Source organism: Canis lupus, chromosome 14 (assembly GCF_003254725.2).
Source record: "Canis lupus dingo isolate Sandy chromosome 14, ASM325472v2, whole genome shotgun sequence".
Classification (NCBI taxonomy): Eukaryota; Metazoa; Chordata; class Mammalia; order Carnivora; family Canidae; genus Canis; species Canis lupus.
Genome location: NC_064256.1, coordinates 15,315,589 through 15,335,939, shown reverse-complemented (window position 1 = coordinate 15,335,939; position 20,351 = coordinate 15,315,589). Strand labels below are relative to the sequence as shown.

General features: G+C 33.6%; 1 long non-coding RNA gene across 1 annotated transcript in view; it reads right to left on the bottom strand.

The window, feature by feature from the left end:
* The window catches only part of LOC112674975 (uncharacterized), a 48,932-nt gene extending 40,945 nt beyond the window's left edge, over nucleotides 1-7,987 (bottom strand). Inside the window, exon 1 of the long non-coding RNA XR_003145691.3 lies at nucleotides 7,779-7,987. This is a non-coding gene — a long non-coding RNA (uncharacterized LOC112674975). The remainder of the gene's footprint in view (nucleotides 1-7,778) is intronic.
* Nucleotides 7,988-20,351: the final 12,364 nt, after the last annotated feature.

The following is a 20,351-nucleotide window of genomic DNA, read 5'->3' as shown; positions in this document are numbered from 1 at the left end:
TCATATATTGCTGGCAGAAGAGTAAAGTTTTCCAACCATTTTTGGAATTAGTTTGATATTTTTTATATGACTTTGGTGATGACTATCCTCATCATATGAGCATTTTTTAATGTGTAATGTCAAATCATTGTGTTGAAGACCCGAAAATAATAAAGTATTGCATGTCAACTATACTTCAGTTAAAAACAAATACATTTTTTAAAAGTTAAATGTAGTCATATGAAAAAATAAAAATAAATAAAAACAGGGTAACAAAAACTTCTAAATAGATTTATTTTATATCAGCTCCAAAGTAGAAACAACCCAAAATAAATGGTAAACAACTGGTAAGTTGATAGACACATTTTGTATATTCACACAATTTAAAACTACTGAGAATAAAAAGGAATTCACTATATATTAAGTATAGACAAACTTTACAACATGATACTAAGCAAAAAGAGACAAGGTAAAAAAAGAATACATCTTTGCATTTATAGAGTTTTAGAACAAGAAAACCAATCTACAGTCAAAAAAATCAGATCTGTTTTTGAGAATATAGATAGAAAATATTTAAGAGGGAAATGAAAACACTATTTGGGTGACAAACATTCTATATCACATGCTGCAACTCTTAAATTTTACACTTAAAATGGGTACATTTTACTTTATGTAAATAATACTTCAGTACAGCTGAAATGAGCATAGAGTCAAAAGGCAAACCACATTATTGAAAATTTGTATTATGTGTCTCAGGCCAAATGCTGAATTGTATATGGGATAAAGACGATAAGAAAAAATTAAATTCTAATAATCCATAGAAAAATAAGCAAGAAATAGACATAAGAAAGGTAATATATAAAGAGATGTTCAATACACTTAATGAAAATGTAAATGACGAGGAAAACTTTTTACTTAAATATTTATTGGACATCAAAACATTTGATTATACTATTGGTGAAATTTAGGGAACTATCTTTTTGTATATATTTTTTTTATTGGATGTCATTTTGACAAATTGGACCGAAAGAACATTATCTTTGAGTTAGACATTGTACATCTAGGACTATTGTTACTAATAAACTCACATTATGTCTGAGTTGATTTATATACAGGAATATTTGTTGTGGTGTTGTTGTTTTTAATCTCATAATAAGCGAAATAACAGTGCCCACAATATATAGTGGACTAAATAATGTAAAATCCATGCCCTGGGCTAATACAGGGACATTACAAAGAATGAAACAATTCTTTATGAACTAATTGGAAGGAGCTCCCACATCCAGATATAAATGGTTAAGAGACAAAAAAAAAAAAAAAAACAAAAAAAAAAAAACAAGGTGCTGGACTACACACAACCACATAGGTGCACAAATGCACATTCAGCTATGTGCTGGAGGGCAATTTGTTCATATAGAAAAGCTAAATGTTGCTTTTATGTTGGTACTCTTTGCTCAGATCATAATAACAAAGTTGACTTTTTCTGAGGGTTTGGAGATTGAGGGAAAGTCCAATGTTCTAGAAGAATTTATACTTGGAATCTTAACTAATTTTTGACATTCAGTAACTGATTCTAGTTTATCCTTCACATATGTATGCCTATGAGAACAAGACAGAAATACTGTATCATTAGGCATCACACATCACCATTATTCTATTCCTGGGCGGCATTTTTTTTCCTGTATTTTTTGAGCCTTTTGGTTCATTTAGAGTCCAGTCTTTACCATGTTAAATCCATGTTGCTGCTTGCAATATCTTTCGATTAATAAGGTTATTTTGTAGTCTAATGTGATAGTCCAATCAAATGATGTCTGTTGCACAGCCAAACATTGTAATTTACCTCTGAAAAGAACTTCCAATTGTGCCAAAAGAAGAAATGTACTATTAAATCCTGACTAGGTATAGAATATTACCCTAATTTTAGGTGTTGGTTTTTCCGAAATTATTTGCTTAGAGAGGATAAGTGTGCAAAATGCTTGACTTCGTAGTGCATCCTGTTTGAAGTGTCTGTATTACGAACAAAGGAGGGGAAAGTTTCATTAGTGAAAAAAGAAAAAGAGATTGCAGAGATTTAACACTATACAGTTAGAGCTATTTTCCACCTAATTTATGTCTGACTCCAAATATTAGATTAAAATTTCATTAATTATACAGAAAAGTATTTAAAACTGACAAAAGTCCAAGTCCTCATTCTTGTCTTAAGATTTAATTATGCCAAAAGTATATTTTGCTAAGTGGACATTAAAGAGGGGAAACTTTTTCTATTGTAGGTCACTCACTATATCCTGTTCGTGTAATGAAAGGTAAAGGCTAATTTAGTTAGAATTCCTAGAAAGAAACCAGAGGTGATATTTTATTTATCTTAATTTTATAATAAAAATAAACTAATGTGTTATTCTAAATAGTAAAATAAGTATTTAATATTCTCATTGAGTTTCACAATACAGTTACTTAAGAAGGTGGTTATGGACACAGTAAGAAAGAAAATATAAATTTAGCATTAATGTGAGAGAGGGACTTAAATTGTAGAGACAGACTAAGACAAATTAAGAAGTCAGGGAACAAAACTGTGGTAGCACATTCCCAGAATTAAAGAGTATGAATGGAGAGGGGGTGGATAAATGAGGAGAAGGGAAGGCAGAGAGATAATTATTAGATAGACTCCAGAGGTTCCAAAATGTTAGGTAAATTACTCTTGTCAACTGTTTCCCTGAGGCTCTGACTTCAGGGTGTCATTAATTCTTACTTCTTATCGTTATTCCTGTTAAATACGCTAAGATTTCATTTGCTCTTTAGCTCAAGAAGTTCCCCTGGTGAAATGTTTTTTAATGACCTCTGGGTGTGACTACATCAATTCCAGCATAATGATGCCTGGTCAGACCTCCAGACTAGAAACTCATGCACCTGCTCTCATTTTGCATGTTTCTCTTTCACTTACTGAAATTGAGGGTTTTCCTCTTCCTCCTCCTCCTCCTCCTCCTCCTCCTCCTCCTCCTCCTCCTCCTCCTCCTTCTTCTTCTTCTTCTTCTTCTTCTTCTTCTTCTTCTTCTTCTTCTTCTTTCTTCTTCTTCTTCTCTTCTTCTATTTTGCATTATAAAAGGAGTGATGCATAGAAGGGACATTGTGGATTGTAAAAGGGAAAAGATTAATTTATTATTGCCCAGGATCGTTGAAGCACAATGAACAACTATTCTTCTCTCGTAGATTTGATTATATCTTTGGTTTATTTTTATTTTTTTAAGGTTATTTATTTATTCATGAGAAACAGAGAGAGAGGCAGACACAGGCAGAGGGAGAATCAGGATCCATGCAGGGAGCCTGACATGAGACTTGATCCCCGGTCTCCAGGATCATGCCCTGAGCCAAAGGCAGTGCTAAACCGCTGAGCCACCCAGGCTGCCCTGTATCTTTGATTTAAAATCACTTTCTGGGAGTGCCTGGGTGGCGCAGTCAGGTAAGCAAGCCTCTGGTTCTTAGTTTAGCCTCAGGTCCTGATCTCAGGGTCATGTGATGAAGTTCCACATTGGGCTCTGCATGAGCAGCATGGAGTCTGGTTGAGATTCTTTCTCCTGTTGCACATTCTACTCATGCCCCTCCTGTTTTTTGTTTTTTTTTTAAAGATTTTATTTATTTATTCATGACAGAGAGAGAGAGAGAGAGAGAGAGTAGAGGAAGAATCTTTATAAAACCATTTTCTGGGGAAAGCATTAAGCCAAAAAACCAAAGCTGTGCCTACCAAGGAGCAGGTGTAACATTGTCTTATTATGTGTTAAACTTCAAAAACACTTTCTATTATTCCTTATATAGACAGTACATATTAAGGTATAATTAAAAATGACTCTGTAATGAGAGGATTGTGACATTTGGGGACGAGTATGAAATGCTTATACTTCACACATGTATTGTCTAATTTTTTCATTAAAAATTACATTTTTAGAAAATGCCTTACTTGTATTAAATAGATTTCACAATAATATTGTAGTCTCAATTCTAGGCCAAACTTCCACACTAATTTACTCCACCTCCGCCATTACTTTCTAAAAACATAAAGGAAGGGGAGGGAAAAATAAAATGAGACAAAATCAGGGAGGGAGACAAACCATAAGAGACTCTTAATCATGGGAAACAAACTGAAGGTTGCTGGAAGGGTGAGAGGTAGGAGGATGGGGTAACTGGGTGATGGGTATCAAGGCTGATACATGATGTAATGAAAACTGGGTGTTGTATAATACATTATATGCTTATTGAATTTAAATTAAATAATCAAATAGTAAATAAAAACCTAAAGAATATTCTTTCTCTTTAAACATTTACTTGATATAAACTTTATGAAAGCTAGAGGATTTCTTTAGACATCTTAGTCCAATCTGCCACTACTTAGTATAATGTAATTTTAAGGCTTCTACTTAGAATTCTTTTGGTAAAAAAAAAAAATTAGATTGAACCATTTGAAAATGTCATTTCTGACTAAGAAAATTTTTTAAAAAATGGTAGCATTGTATGGTTTAGTTGCCTATAAAATTATATTTTGGGTTACATTCAGACATTCTTGAAGACAATATTTATTCCTAAATTACAATTATAATAAATAACAGTATGTTTTTGTAGAATAATATTTATATTATTTATACTGCATCCAACTACCTGTGAACAACTTACCAGATGGTTGTGAATTAATTGGTTTTGGAAAATTATTTAAGGATTGCATTTAAAATTTGGAGAGAGGCAAATTTTCTATTTGAGAAGTGTTTGATTCTTGATTTTTTTTTTTCCTTTCCTGCTCTTTCTTTCTTGATATACTCTTTGGTGTATTCAGCAAGTAAAATATTTCCAAACCACTAAATCTCATGAAATGCACAGTCTTTTCAGGCTTCTCCATGTTGGATACCTTCCTTTATTTACACCATTAGTGTTTATGTCGGCAGGCAGTCTTATTGCTTTAAGAAAATATAAATCCAAATGAATTACAATTTTACAAAAAACTCTGACTGCGTAAATTATGCCAATACCTGAGAGACCTTAAGATTTCCTAATATGTGATTAAAACTGAACCAAACCAAGACAGCTTTTTCTTCAGCTTTTTCTTCAAATGTCTCTGTTAAAATGCTGCTTTCTGTGTTGGCTATACAGTTTGGATAGATGAATCAAATGCTTATCAGATTGCATCTAAAGACAGTCATCAACAATCATCACAATATCTAAAACATTTTTGTATCATTATAAAAGCCAGAGTCAAAAGATGGAGAATTTAATTTTCACAATTTTCTCTACCCAAAATAGTAGTGGTTTTCATATGTAAAATCAGAAAACAAAACGGATTTTGATGATCTACCTGGCCACTCTATTTAAAATCTCAGGTTTTCTATTTTCCCACACCCAGTTTGCCATATGATTGACAGCCATGTGTATGGAAGAGGTATACTACTTAAATGACTGATAGCCAATGATTAAGAAGACAGTAGGTACCAATGAGCTTCAGTAAGAGGAACAAAGGGAACAGATTATTCTGGTCAGTTTCCACTAATTTTAGTTACTAGCACCATTTTCTCTTTCATTTGAAATGTTAACTGTGTATGAATTACCAGCAAATGTACCTTAAATAATAGCATTCAATCCTTTTTTTTCAGTTTGTGCTCATTGTTTCACAACATATCTCCACAACTAAAAAGACACAGGTGATAAAAATAAGTGAGATTGGTATTTTTTTTTGAGATGGTATATTAAGTGAAGATTTTTAACATAATCTAAATTGACTATGACAATACAGGTCAGACCTTGCTGAAAATAAAATGTATTCTTCCTTTTGATTGTGAGCCAATATATTTATCCTGCATGATTGTGGGGTACATGTATGGTATAAATGATATAATTAATGCTGTAAGTTTTGAATTTTCTTCCTCAATCAGACATCAGCCCATTCTCCACAAAACTCCCTCACCATGACCTTGGGAAGATGATGATGGTGAAGAGGGAGAAGTGGGGTTCTTTTTGTTTTTAATATGGACAATGGAAAGGATTGGATTCATTAGAATATACCATGACTGTGAGTGTATAGGATTTACTAGGTATTCAAATAGTTTCGTAGGATAGATGACAGCATCATATCTATAATGCCATGACCCTGTATCACTTAGTATAGTTGCTACTTTGTTCAGAAGAATCACAGGTAGTCTTAGTGACGTCCCCTCTAAATAGTTACATGTAGGTTGTGATTCCTCTGTCAGTATTGATCAGCTGCTAGTGGCTATTGGTTGTGTTGAGCAGGATTCTCAAAACCAGGCTGGCTTCTCAGCATCCATGTGGTAATTGCTTAGAAATGTATGATAGATGTGTAAGAGTGGTGTTACTCTTACTATCGTATTTGATATTTCTGATCTAATACAATTTTTTTATTTTACCTCTGAAGAACCATGTTGGGAAAGATGAATGGCATTTATTGAGACAGTACTGGATTTCAGATCAGGCAATCTGCTAAACGTGTTACAGCTATTACTTCATTCACTCCTGATGGGAACATTATAGTGGCATCATCTTCAGTTTACAGAGGAGACGACGGAGTCTTAAGGGGGTTAAATTGCATGCTTAGGACACAGAAGTGAAGTCAAGACTTAAGTTCAGCAAGGATAATTCCAGATCTTCTACTCTGAATCATTTCTCTCTGCTATCACTACTTTTCTCAGATCAACAGTATCAGAATTAGAACCCTATTTCTGGATTAGAATCTACTGTTTTTTTCCGACTAATTGTTTTTTGTTAGTGATTACAAATAATTGGTAGAAAATATACAGCAGCATTATTTTCCTTTTTTTTCATTTAAAGTGCAAGTATCTGGAATAAATAGAGCCATGGAATTTCCTTGTTGAAAGGGACTTCAGCTGTTACCTACTCCAATCATTGTTTTTATGCTCAAGACTTCCCTCCTCTATCATTAATAAAAAAAATATATAGGCAATGACTGAACCACTGTACTAGCTTAAAACCTATTCAAAGAAACAGTATTTTATATACTTATACATTATTTTGTTTTGAATTAAAGTCCTTTTCTCTATTCTGCCAATGACCTGTAATTCTTAAGGATATGTAAATATATTATTTTATATCAAAAGATATTTAAAAATGCTATTCAGTGGAAAGAACTTTACTAAGGGTATCAGATAAGTAATTTCTAGTTCTTACTTTACTACCTCCCAAATTTTAACTGGTAAGTAGATTACACACTTAATCTAGTATTCTAATTTCTAAAAGATATTTGATATCTATAACCACTATTCCAGTCTGTTCAATTCAGTAAATATTATTGGGGGTCTTTTGTGTGATAGGCATTATAGAGAGTTGTGATACCACCTGAGTAAACCAGAATTCTTATTGGTGTGGGAAATAAATACATAAATATAGATAACTATAAACAGTGTTTATAAAGTTTTAAGTGAAAAAGATGTTTATTATGATAAAGGAACATGAAATAAAAACAAAACAAATATTTATATGCTTCTAAGCCTCAAGTAAGAATAAATGTTTATATTAAAGAACAAAAAGACAAGTAAATATTATAATTATCATTACCCTGTATATACTTCTTAATCTCTTAGCCCCCACAAAATAGCAGAAATTCAAGTTGTCTTTGAAAAACATTTAAGAACAAAAAGACAAGTAAATATTATAATTATCATTACCCTGTATATACTTCTTAATCTCTTAGCTCCCACAAAATAGCAGAAATTCAAGTTGTCTTTGAAAACAAGAGATTATTTTAAAAACAAGGAGGTGATTACGGTAGGCATCACAATCAACACACTCACCTTTTAAAAATACTCTTAAAATGATTGTGCCTTATAAAATGCTCTGGAGAGTGCAGTAGTAGAGCCATCACTCTAGAATGGAGAATTCATGGCTTTCAGGAATTAGAATCTTTACGATAGTGATGCAATACCATAAAGTTGTCTAATATGAGACAAATAACACAAACATAAAGCACCTATTTACCATCATATCTAGTCTGTATTTCAATCTGGAATTAAAATTGACAGATTAGAATACTTATAAAATAGATTTGTATTCATCAGTTTGTGTTCACTTAACTGATTGTGACAAGAAAGTATGGCAAAGTATCTGTCTCTGGTTAGGAAACGTTGATCATTAAGTTACATATGTGTTCATTCATGCATTTATTCTTCACTTAGCCAGCCATTCAACAAATATTTTGAACACTGAATTGGTGAACAGTCTCTGTAAGGTGTTAGGGACACAGTAGTGAGGAAGAAAAATGACATGGCCTCTGTCTTTACAAAACTTAACTCCCTGGGGGAGAGCTAAATTTAACAAAAAAGAATATAAGTCTTGATATAAAGGAAAACAATATGAGCGAAAATAACAGGGATCTGCTTTAACTGGGGTGGTCACAGAAGGCTTTTATGAAAATTGGTATTCAGTGTGAGATTTGTTGAATAGAAAAGAGCTCACAGAGTGTGGAAGAGAAGGTTAAAATGGAGTTAGTCAATGTAGGTCGTAAAATGGGCAGAGACATTTGCAAAATTACTACGACAAGAATAAAGAATATTGACTTTGAGTAATTGCAAGATAATTAGCATGTTGGAAAGCAGAGAAAAGTAGCAGAGGGAAGGCTGAAGTGGCTGGAGCCAGGTTACACAGAGTACTGTTAACCATGGTCAGGAGTTGGGATTTTTGTTGCCACAAAACATATTGAAATCTAGATGTCTGCACACAAATTGAACTCATTAAATCATCTCATTAACTCATTAAATCATTTTAAGTACAATATAGGGCATTGTACTTTAAAAACTTGTACTTTAAAAACTCGCATTCTTCTTTTGCTTATTCACCCATTCATTAATTCATTTTTTGAAACTTTTGTTCATTTTTCTGAGTGCCAAACTTGACGTATCAAGAATCAAAGAAATCGTCTCTCCTTCTCTTTCCATAAGACCATAATCAAATAGGGATAAGAGGATTTTTAAAAATACAAATTACCTCATAATATAAATTGTGTTAATAATAAAATTGAAAGTGCTATAATATTTCATTAAACAAAGTGTTTAGACCATGAGGGATGGAATGTAGAGTCAGCAAAAGCTTTTTAGAAAAGGACCTCTTGAAGTCCATAGTAGATAATATTACCATGTTAGGCATTCTAGTCAGTGGGCCTAGCACCGGTGAGTTTGTTCAGGGAATGCATCTGGCTATACTGTGCAGGAGAGGGAGATGAGTTTCTAGAAATAAATTGGAAACAGATTATTAACCTGTTTTAATATCAATATCAGTGTTTTTAATAGTAACCTATTAGGCCAAAGATTTTTCAAGTGGGAACATGACCTAATAATGGGATGGATTGTAGGATGACAGCTTTGGCCTCTAACTCAGGCCACCATTTAGCTCCTAGACTCAATATGCCATTCCCTTCATGTGCATATAGAGATTTTACGGCACTCATACTTTATCACGGATATCTTTCCTTATGAGATCCCTAAACAGTCACAAACCTAAATTCATTGTAGACACTTGATACATGCTAATTGTTTTTTGTGTTAGTTTCCTATGGCTGCTGTAACGAATTACCATAAGCTCAGCGTAAAACACAAGTTATATTTTTGTAGTTCTAGGATCAGAAGTTAAGAAGTTGGCAGAGCTGTATTCTTTCTGGAAGCTTCAGGGAAAAAAAAATTTGTTTACCAGATTTCTAGGCCCCTCTAGGGCCACCTGCGTGCATTTGCTTATGGTTCCTTCTTCCATCTTCAGAGCTCATCACTCTAGTCTCTGGTTCCATGGTCACATCTCCTTTTTCTGACTTTAACCATTTTTGATTACTTTGGCCTCCCTGAATAACACCATCTCAAGGTGGTTGACTTAATAACATCTGCAAAGTCCTTTTTACCCTGTAAAGTAGCATATTCCCAGGGTCCAGGAATTAGGCTGTAGACATCTTTGGGGACATTATTCAGCTTTCCACAGTTCTGCAAATGTCACGGTCAAATTGTGAGTTCTAAACTCTTGGGCCCCCAATGCTTGATTGAACATTTTTATCTTTTCCACAGAGAGCAGGATGGCAGAGCTTCAGAGGTGCTGAGTAGGAGACAAATGCTACATGATTTTGCTTTACTTTTCTACCTGTGTGCATTTTACTAAAGTGACATTGTCCCATTGAAGGGAATAAGGGAGCCTTTGAAATACTGCCATATACAGGAGCCTGTGATGCTGAGATCCAGAAGAGCTTTCATTCCCATCTTTATTCCTCAGAAGGGAGTCCGTCACTCTGCTGGAAGCCTCTTTGAAACAGCCACAGCTTTGGGGTTGCTGAGTACAGGGACTTCTAAAAAAAAAAAAAAAAAAAAAACCAAACCAACCAAACAAAAAAGCCCCCTACTCTTTTCATTTCCTATCAACAAGAAGAGTCCAAGTTCAAAAGAATGCTATCTTTTTCCTTGTTTTTTAAATAGGTCTATTAATAGAACAGTGCCAGGCTCTAACCAAGAGTTGATAGTAGATTCATTGAAACTAATGAGAATGGAATTAGGTTACTAGCTTTCTCATCTCATTTGTGCAATTATGAGTAATACAATGAAAGTGTAATGAGTCCATGCTTTTTAGTAAGATCTTATTTTTGAGGACACCAAAAAGTTTTTAAAAGCATGAAACCCTTAATCTTAACACTTAAACTGGCCAGAATGTGAGAAAACTGTTATTTCAAAAAAATAAGGGTTACATCTGTACAAGTGACCAAATCAACTAGCCTGAAGATTTATATCTTCTTCTTTTTTGTAAGCTTAAATGGGTAATCATTTAGCACCAAGTCTGAAAAACATGTGAAACAAAGAAGGAGTTATTGAGCAGATTTAAGCCTACTTATCAAGTCATTGTGGGAGCCTGTGTACCTGGCAAAGCAGTCACTATATTTGGAATAAATGACGTGATGAGCATTGAAAGAGTTAAGGTCCAGAATCCAGGTGTTTGAGTAAATAGCAAATATTTAGGAACAGTAAAGTGTTTTATACTTTGAGGCATAAACATACCTCTTTCTAATTCCCTATTAAAGATAAGTGATTCTGAAAAAAAAAAAAAAAAAAAAAAAAAAGGTGATTCTGGACTTAATGGTTGAGAAAGAGCCAGAAGCTCTAAGTACAGTTTACTGGGAGGTTAGTAAAGTGTAGAGTCCTCTCAACTCATTGCTTTTCCTAGTTAAATTTTAAATTTTACTATCAGTTTGTAAAAGTTTGATCTGTTGTCCACAATTCTGTGGACTATTATTATTACTTTAAAAGAAATGTATATTGATTTAAACCTGGTCCTTATCATAACCCATGACTTCCAGATAGTAAAGAATTTCAAATTTTTAGTTTTCTGTGGCAAACCAAATAAATGTCCCTCATTCTCAGAATTGAATCACGTTCTTCCTCAAGTTAAAAAGGAAGTATAATATTCTATTAGTAAAAGTGTTTTCTTTAAAAAAAAACTTTTAAATTATGGCAATATGTTTAGAAATCAGAATTGTTATTTTCCCCAGAAAAATCATAAGTAATGATTAAGGTGATTGATAAGCTTTTTGAACTCACACTGTGGCTTAGCTTGTATGCTTTCTGAGTCCCTTTGGGGCTTTTAATAAGGAAGAGATGAGGTGTGAAGAAGTTCTAGTTTCTGGTGGAAGTGAAAATGGAGTAGGCACTGGGGTGTAGAAGGTTTACAGGTCAACAGGGACCTAGAAATAATTTTCCATTCAAAACTACTTTTATTTCTCCAGGTAATAACCTCTGAGAGTCCAATGTAAGTTGTGATAAATGGGTTTGCTTACCTTTGGTAGATGTTTTGTAGACTAAGGGGATACTGTTGAACAATCTTAGTGCATTTTTTTCTTTTTTTTCTTTATAAACTGCTTATTATAGGGTGGTAGGACTTAGGCATTCTACACTTCTCTAGAAGTATATTTTATTACATTTTTTTATGTCCTTCTGGAGGGTGTTTTGGAAAAATATGTCAAAAGTCTTAAAAATGCACATAATTTTTGAAGTAGCAGTTCCTCTTCTAGGAATTTCCTCTAAGAAAATAATCACAGACACATGCAAAAATTTAGGATCAAAGACATCCTTTGTTGTTCTCATTAAAATAGTGGAAACTTAGAAACAACATATATGTTCACCATATGAATTGGTTAAATGTGTATTTTTCTAGATCTAATCAGGAGATAGAAACACAGTAGATTGAACAGGAGTAGTTTGATATAAAGAAATATAAAGAATAATCAAACTCTGATAAAGAGTAAATTTTACATGTATATTATGTATAGTATATAAATATAACAACTATATAACTAAATCATACACACACACATACACACACACACATATACACAAAGAGACACAGAGAGAGGGACACAATGAAAGGGAGATTAAGAGATTGATTTAGACCTCATTGAAGAAGGTATAGTCCAACTCACTGGATAGAAGAGACAGGCTGGAACTGATCTGTGGTCACTGGACAAGCAGGAGGCAAGCTGCTGAAGTACAGGCATGGAGTAGGCATTTAATAACTAATAGTAGAAGTGTACAGAGGGGTGGAAACACTTTGAGCTAGCTACAAGAGAGCTGTACAATGCTAGTAGAGGCTCAGTGAGAATCTTGTGGACTGTAGGCAGGCTGCATAAGGGACCACAGGGAGAAGAACAATTCCTTGGGATCCCTCCAGGTTACAGGCCTGCTGCTCAGGGAACTTCAGAGGGAATCAGGGCACAAGGGCTTTAGAGCAATAGTTTTCTGGGTCAAGCGAGACATACAAAGTTTCTCTCCAGGCTAAATCTGTAAGGTTACCAAAAGCTCTCATTTTTTTGGACAATTGCTAATAGCAGAACTCTATGTAATATCCTCCCCACCACATTTCTGACATGCTGACCTGTGTTGCAGCTGGAAAATGCTGGGAGTGAAATGAACTGGGGAGGTAAACAGTAGGACCAAACTGAATATCCTACAGGCCTCAGTAAGGACAAAAGCCAATGGAGGGATTAGGCATGGGCAGGATGATCTGGTTAATATTTTACAAAGATGACTCTGGCTGCTATAAATAAATAGGAACAAAAGGATTAAGGGTTGATTAGGAAGCTGTTAGGAGAAAACCAACATAAGGAGAATTTGGTGACTCAGAGTGGTCAAAGTGTGGTGGCTTAGATCAGCATTATCTTATAGCTGAGAAAATAAAAATGTTGTACAAAAAATGTATTGGAAGCATTTAAACATAACAGGTGTGTGACCTTATGATATAAGGTCTGAAAAGTAGTGGTCAAGGAGAAATGAAGATTTTAATCATGACTCTGTAACTTTGGAAAGTGCTTACCTCTGTACTCAGAGATTAGAAATATTTCTGTGAAAGATGATGAATCATCAAATCAAGTATAGTCTTATAATGTTCATCCAGCATAGAAAATAGGGATGAAATATCTTTGAGAGCCTATGTGTTTGTAGAAAATCTTGATGAGGCTTTCTATATTTAGGACAAGGCAAAGAGGAGATGTTAAAACTGAGAGCATGAAATACAAAGCATCATAAGAGACTATTATAAACAATTATATGTCAATGAACAGTATAATCTAGAAGTGGATAATATCCTGGAAACCTGTACCCTACAAAGAATGAATCAGGAAGAAACAGAAAATCTGATCAGACCATTAATAAGTAAGGAGATTGAATTAAAAAAAAAGTCCCAAACAGAGAGAACCCTAAAACCAGATGGCTTCCCTAGTGAATTTTGCCAAATATTTAAAGAAGAATTAACACCCTTCTCTTTCAAACTCTTCCAAAATACCAAAGAGGTGGGAATATTCCTAAACTAATTTTTTCAGGCAAGCAATACCTTCATACCAAACACAGATAAGGACACAAGAAAATAAATCTACAGTGCAATTCCCTAATGAATATAGATATGAAAATCCTCAACAAAATATTAGCAAACTAAATTCAGTAGCATGCTAAAGATCATATACCATGATCAAGAATTCATCCTTGTAATCCTTGTAATGCAAGGATGGTTTAACATAGGCAAACCAATAAATATTATACATCCAATTAATAGAATGAAAGATAAAAATTATATGAACTTTTTTATGATTTTTGAGTGATTTTTATAATCATTTTAATAGATGCAGAAAAAGCATTTCTCAAAATTCAACATTCATTAATGAGAAAAACTCTCAACAATTAAATATAGAAGGAATACACTTCAATATAAATAAAGTTCATAAATGACAAGTCCAAAGCTACCATCATACCTGATAGTGAATTGTTGAAAGCTTTTCTTTTAAGATCAGGAACAGATAAAAGTGGCCACACTAACTCCTTCTATTCAATATAGTACTGGAAGTCCTAGCCAGAGCAGTCAGGCAAGAAAAAGAAATGAAAAGGCATCACAGTTTGAGAGGAAGAAGTAAAATTGTCTCTTCTTATGGATGGCATGATTGTATATATTTGTATAGATAGAGACAATCCTAAAGAATCTACCAAAAACTGTTAGATCTAATCAACAAATTCAGTATAATTGCAAGATACAAAATCAACATATAAAATTGCATTGCATTTCTACATACTGACAGTGAATTATTCAAAACAAGAAATAAAGAAAACAATCCCACTATAGTAGCATCAGAAAGAATGAAATACTTAGGAAAAAATTATCCAAGGATGCTATAGAACTCTACACATGAGAACTATGAAACAGTGGTGAAAGAAATTGAAGATATAGATGAACATAAAGATTCCTGTCTTTGTGTATTGGAAAAATCAACAATGTCAAAATGTCCATACAATCCCAAACCATCTACAGATATAATACAATCCCTACCAAGATTATAACAACATTTTTCATAGAAATAAAAAATTCCTAAAATTCATATGGAACCACAAAAGTCTCTGAATAGAGCCGTCTTGAGCAAGAAAAATTAAACTGGGGGCATCATACCTTCTGATCTCAAACTATATTACAAAGATATAGTAACTTAAATAGAGTGATATTGGCATAAAAATAGACCTGCAAACCAATAGAATAGAATAAAGACCCAGTAAAAAATTCCACATATACATTTAATTTTCAACAAAGTCTCCAAAAAAAGAACCATAATGGGGAAAGAATAGTCTTAATAAATGATGTTGGGAAAACTGGATAGCCACATAAAGAATAACATCTGACCTTTATCTTACAGTATAAACAAAAGTCAACTCAAAATAGCTAAAAGACTTGAATATAAGACCTGAAATCCTAACCTCATAGAAGAGAACATAGGGAAAAATCTCCTTGATATTGGCTTTGGCAAGGTGTTTTTTTTGTTTTTTGTTTTTTTTTTGTTTTTTTTTTTTTTATCTGACACCAAAAGCAAAGGTATGGAAAGCAAAATTAAACAAGTAGGGCTACAGCAATCTAAAAAATTTCTGCACAGCAAAGGAAACAATCAACAAAATGGAAAAGCAACCTATACAGGAGAAATATATATGTAAAATATTTATCTGATAACAGGTTAAAATCTAAAATATATATGCAACTCATCCAAATCAACAACAAACCAACCCAATTAAATAATGGGCAAATGTCCTGAATAGAGATTTTTTTTTTTTCAAAGAAGACATACAACTGACCGACAAGCACGTGAAAAGGTGCTCAACATCACCAATCACCAGGGAAATGCAAATCAGAACCACCACCATAAGATATTATGTCACATTTGTTAAGATGATTATGATCAAAAAATAAAAAGATAACAAGTCTTGGTGATAATGTGGGGTAAAGGGAATGCTTGTACACTGTTGATTGGAATTCAAATTGGTGCAGCCATTATGGAAAACAAAATGGAAGCTCCTCAAAAAATTAAAAATAGAACTATTGAATGACCAAACTGGTCTACTACTACTACTGACTACTTTTGGTTATATATCTGAAGGAAATGAAATTAATAATATCAAAAAGAATCTGCACTTCCATGTTTACTACAGCATTTTTCACAGTAGCCAAGACGTAGAAACAACCTACATGTTCATCAACATCAGATGAATGGATAAAGAAAATGGAATTATCTATCTATTCACACATATAACACAAAATGGAATATTGTTCAGCCTTAAAAAAGAATGAAATTCTGCCATTTGTGATAATATGATTGAACCTGGAGGGCATTGTATTAAATGTAATAAGCCAGAAATAGAAATACAAATACTGTATAATCTGACTTATATGGGAAATCTAAGAAACTCAAGGCATAGAGGAGAATGGCAGTTACCAGAGGCCAGGAGGTAAGGGGAAAAGGGAGATATTGTCAAAGGGTACAAATGTTCAGTTATAGAATGAATAATTTTAGGAGACCTAAGTTATAGCAAGTGACTACAGTTAATAATAATCCACTCTATCTTGAAATTTACTTAGTAGGTCTCAATTGTTTTCACCACATACACATAAAAGTATGTGAAGTGATAAATATATTAATTAGCTTAATTATAGTAATCATTCAACAGTGTATACATTTGTCAAAATATCTCAAATATATATAATTTTCATTTGTTAATCATAGCTCAATAAGCCTGGGGGAGGGATTAGGGGAGGGGGAAAATGGTGTGTTAACTGTAGAGTTGCTGTTGTATAACTTACTACTCTCTTACAATCTGTACCTTTGGCAGTTACTTAAAGTTCAGTTGTAGGTATTAATTTTCTGCTTAAAAATGGAGAATTAAACATTTTTAATAGCTAATACTTCTTGCCATTTTGTTTCAATTTCTAATTGCAACTTGATACATGGTTGCCAGGCAAGAACTTTAAGGTGTGTAGTCCTCTGGGGGCAATGCCATTCGGGGGTGCATTTGCTTTGCTTTGTTTGCTGTAGCTCTAGGGTCTGTGGTAAAATACTTAGGCATATATGTAAGACAGTAAAATGACTCTTCCGTCTGAAGGATTCTCTGCTATGCTATAAAAGCATTTTAATTTATGGTTGTTCTCTGTATTTCATCACAAATGTTTCACTGCAGAGTTAATCACCTTGACCTGTGAAGGAAGGTATGGCCAAATGAATAAGACTTTATCATTTAAACCTTTCATAGTCATTGTAAGTAGCACTGTCCATTTTTGAAAGAAAAAGACAAAATAACAAGTTTTTTTTTTTAAACACATTTTCAGATAGGGGAAGAGGAAATAAAATCTCACACTCAATTTGAACTTTTCAACTTATTTTTGAAAAATGATATTTTCAAAAGTTAGTATCTTATCCACCATCATCTTTTAGTTTTCTTATGAATCTACCCACCCAAATATCTGGTACCCTTTGATTTATAGACTTTAAAGAAGATAATAAATCTGCAAAGGGTCAAATCACAAGGGTTGTAGAAGGAAGAACAGATCTAGAATATATTCATGAATAACCCCCTGCAAAAAAAGTTAAAAACAACTTTGTAATTTACAGCTGCCCTGAGGCAGCAATAACTAATACACTGAAAATTTACCCATTTTATGCATCTATTTTGCTTGTTTTACTACTTTGCTTTTCATAAAAAACACATTTATTTCAGCAACTGTCACTTCTTTTGGCATTTATGTGATCTCTGAGCTATGTGTGAAAATACACATATTTCTACATTACAATTTTTATTGGAAAATTATTTCTTTTACAGATTTATATCAACGCTTTTTTGCTCCATGCTAGAATTATTTTCATTGTTCTTTTTTCCTATCAGTCACCTAGAAAATCAGTCTTAAAGCTTATTTGGTTTAACATCTGCTTTAAATTCTTTTTCAAATGTTGCTTGAATGATATTTTATCATTAACTATAAAGAGAAACAAGTGGAAATGTTCAGAACACAAATCATAGCAAAAATTATTCAATAAGAATAAGACTAAATATTTAAATGGACACTATCCTCATAAATATGCCATGTGATTCACAGCTGTAACCTAATGAGTTCTCATATTGTTCCTGGGAGTCAGTGGAGTAGTATGAACAAATGATTGTATTTAGCTATACGACGATCGTATAAATTTGAGTAGGGTAAACAGAAGCAGGAAGACTCTGTACTTCCCAAAAGAATGGTCATGGAGAAGCCAAGGCTTGGATTTCATGATAAGGTATTGAATAAAACTTTAGACCATAAGGAAGGGAATGGTAGTGGGTATTTCCTGCTTGCTCTGCTTAATATTAATTCTGACATCTGGTAGGAACGTCCACATTTTTTAAATTTTCACATAGTGTATTTCAGACATGACTGTCTGTATCCCAGGTTTCAGAGACAGTGCCTTAAAGCAGGCTAGTCCTTTAGAGCTTTACTTCCCATGAGATGCAATAATGGATTCCATAATTTACAAGTAAGCTCTTTACTGTTTTGTCTTCCATGTATCTCTCTTAGTCTTTCTTTGTGGGATATTCCCTGCTGTAACAAACTTGAAAATTGCTGAGGTCAGAAGGAGTCATCTAAAGGGATCTAGCTTTAGAGTAAAGGAGAGAATGTAGCTACCTATCCTAGGCTGTCATGCTTTGCACTTTCTGAGAGGTCAAGACCAAAGACATTAAGCTGAGTTCTTGACTAGGGAGTTGGGGAGTAGGGTGGTGATGTGGCAATAACACCAAAGCCTGTTACTAACAAAAACAATTTCCACACTAATCTGTAGATATAGGAATTGTGATTCAAGAAGGCCTCTGGGGTGGAACAAATACAAATTGCTCTAAGTTTTCATAAACCTTGTAAGGAATCCTATTGACAAGAAATTTGTATATAAAATAGCTGTGATTTTGCAAAGCTGTCCTCTATCCTTAAGCCATATCAAAGTCAGAAAATTGGTAATTGGTAAATATGGTATCCACAATGGGTTATGTGATGCCAGAAACTGGGTTTTTAGAAAATTTGCAGATTGCATCACTAGGACTGGGAAGCTCTTATTCATACACAATTTGCCAATGCAAAGAAGAATACTCCAAAATCTTGGGATTGAATTTAAATACAACTGTGGTGTGACATTGTATTGTCTGAATTTGGGAAGTAAGTGAATACATTTTTAGTTATATGTGGAACTTTTGCAAAAGTTTGAGAAATATGTGCTTGTTAGACCCATGTATTTTTTTAAATGAAGCTTTTATTTAAGACTAGTTTCTTATTTACAAAAAAGTTGTGAAGGTAATAAGAATCCTGATATAATAAGAATTCTGATTCCATACCCAGTTTTGCCTGTTAGCATCATGCATTAGTATAACACACTGATCCCAATAAGTAAAACGATATTTGCATGTTATTATACACAAAGTCCATACTTTATTCACCTTTTCAAAGTTTTTACCTAGCTATGTTTCCAGATGATCCATCTAGGATATCACATTTAGTTGTCATGCCTTCTAAAGTTCCACTTGGTTTTGACTGTTTCTCAGACTTTCCTTGTTTTTGATGACCTTGACAGTTTTGATGAGTATTGGCTAGATATTTTATAGAATATCTCTCAGCTGGGATTCGTCTGATGTGTTTCTCATGATTAGATTTGGGTTATGGGTTTTGGGGAGGAAAACCACAGAGATTAAGTACCATTCTCATCACATCAAGGATATACACTCTAAACATGATTAATAACTATTGATGTGTTGCCTTTATCACCAAGATTGAAGTAGGGTTTGTCAGGTTTTCCACTGTAAACTTATTCTCTTTTCCCCTTTGGGGAAATTCTGGGAAGAAATTCGCTCTTCAGAAGAAATTCACTATTATGCAGCACAAACTTAAGTACAAGAGAGTTATGCTCCACCTTCTTGAGAGTAAATTATCTACATAATTATGTAGAACTCTTTTGTAAGGAAGATTTGTCTATTCTCAATTTATTCAATCATGTATTTGTGTCAGTATGAACTTGTAAGTATTATTTTATACTTTCAGTTATAATTTAATGTCACTTTTCTCTCCTGTTTCTCAAATTATTCCAGCTTTGGCAATTGGGAGCTCTTTAAACTGACCCTTATGTCCCTTGACATAGCCTCATCACTGTGGCTTTTTACTAGAGTACTTCTTTACTTTCTAGTATTATAAGATGCTACAAACTCATAAGTTCCGTGCCCCAACTTCCAAATCAGCCATTTTTCCCAAGGAGACTTAGTTCGTTTTATTAGAGAATGGTACTAAAAACAAAGGTCTGGGTGCTAGGTATGTTTGTTGCTTCTGGGATGCTTCACATGTCATATTAAAAAAAAAAGCAGGACGCCTGGCTAGCTCAGTGGTTGAGCATCTGCCTTCAGCTCACGTCATGATCCCATGATCCCGGTATCGAGTCCCATATTGGGCTCCCTGCCAGGAGCCTGCTTCTCCCTCTGCCTATGTCTCTGCCTCTCTCTTTGTCTCTCATGAATAAATAAAATCTTTTAAAAAATCATTATCAAGAC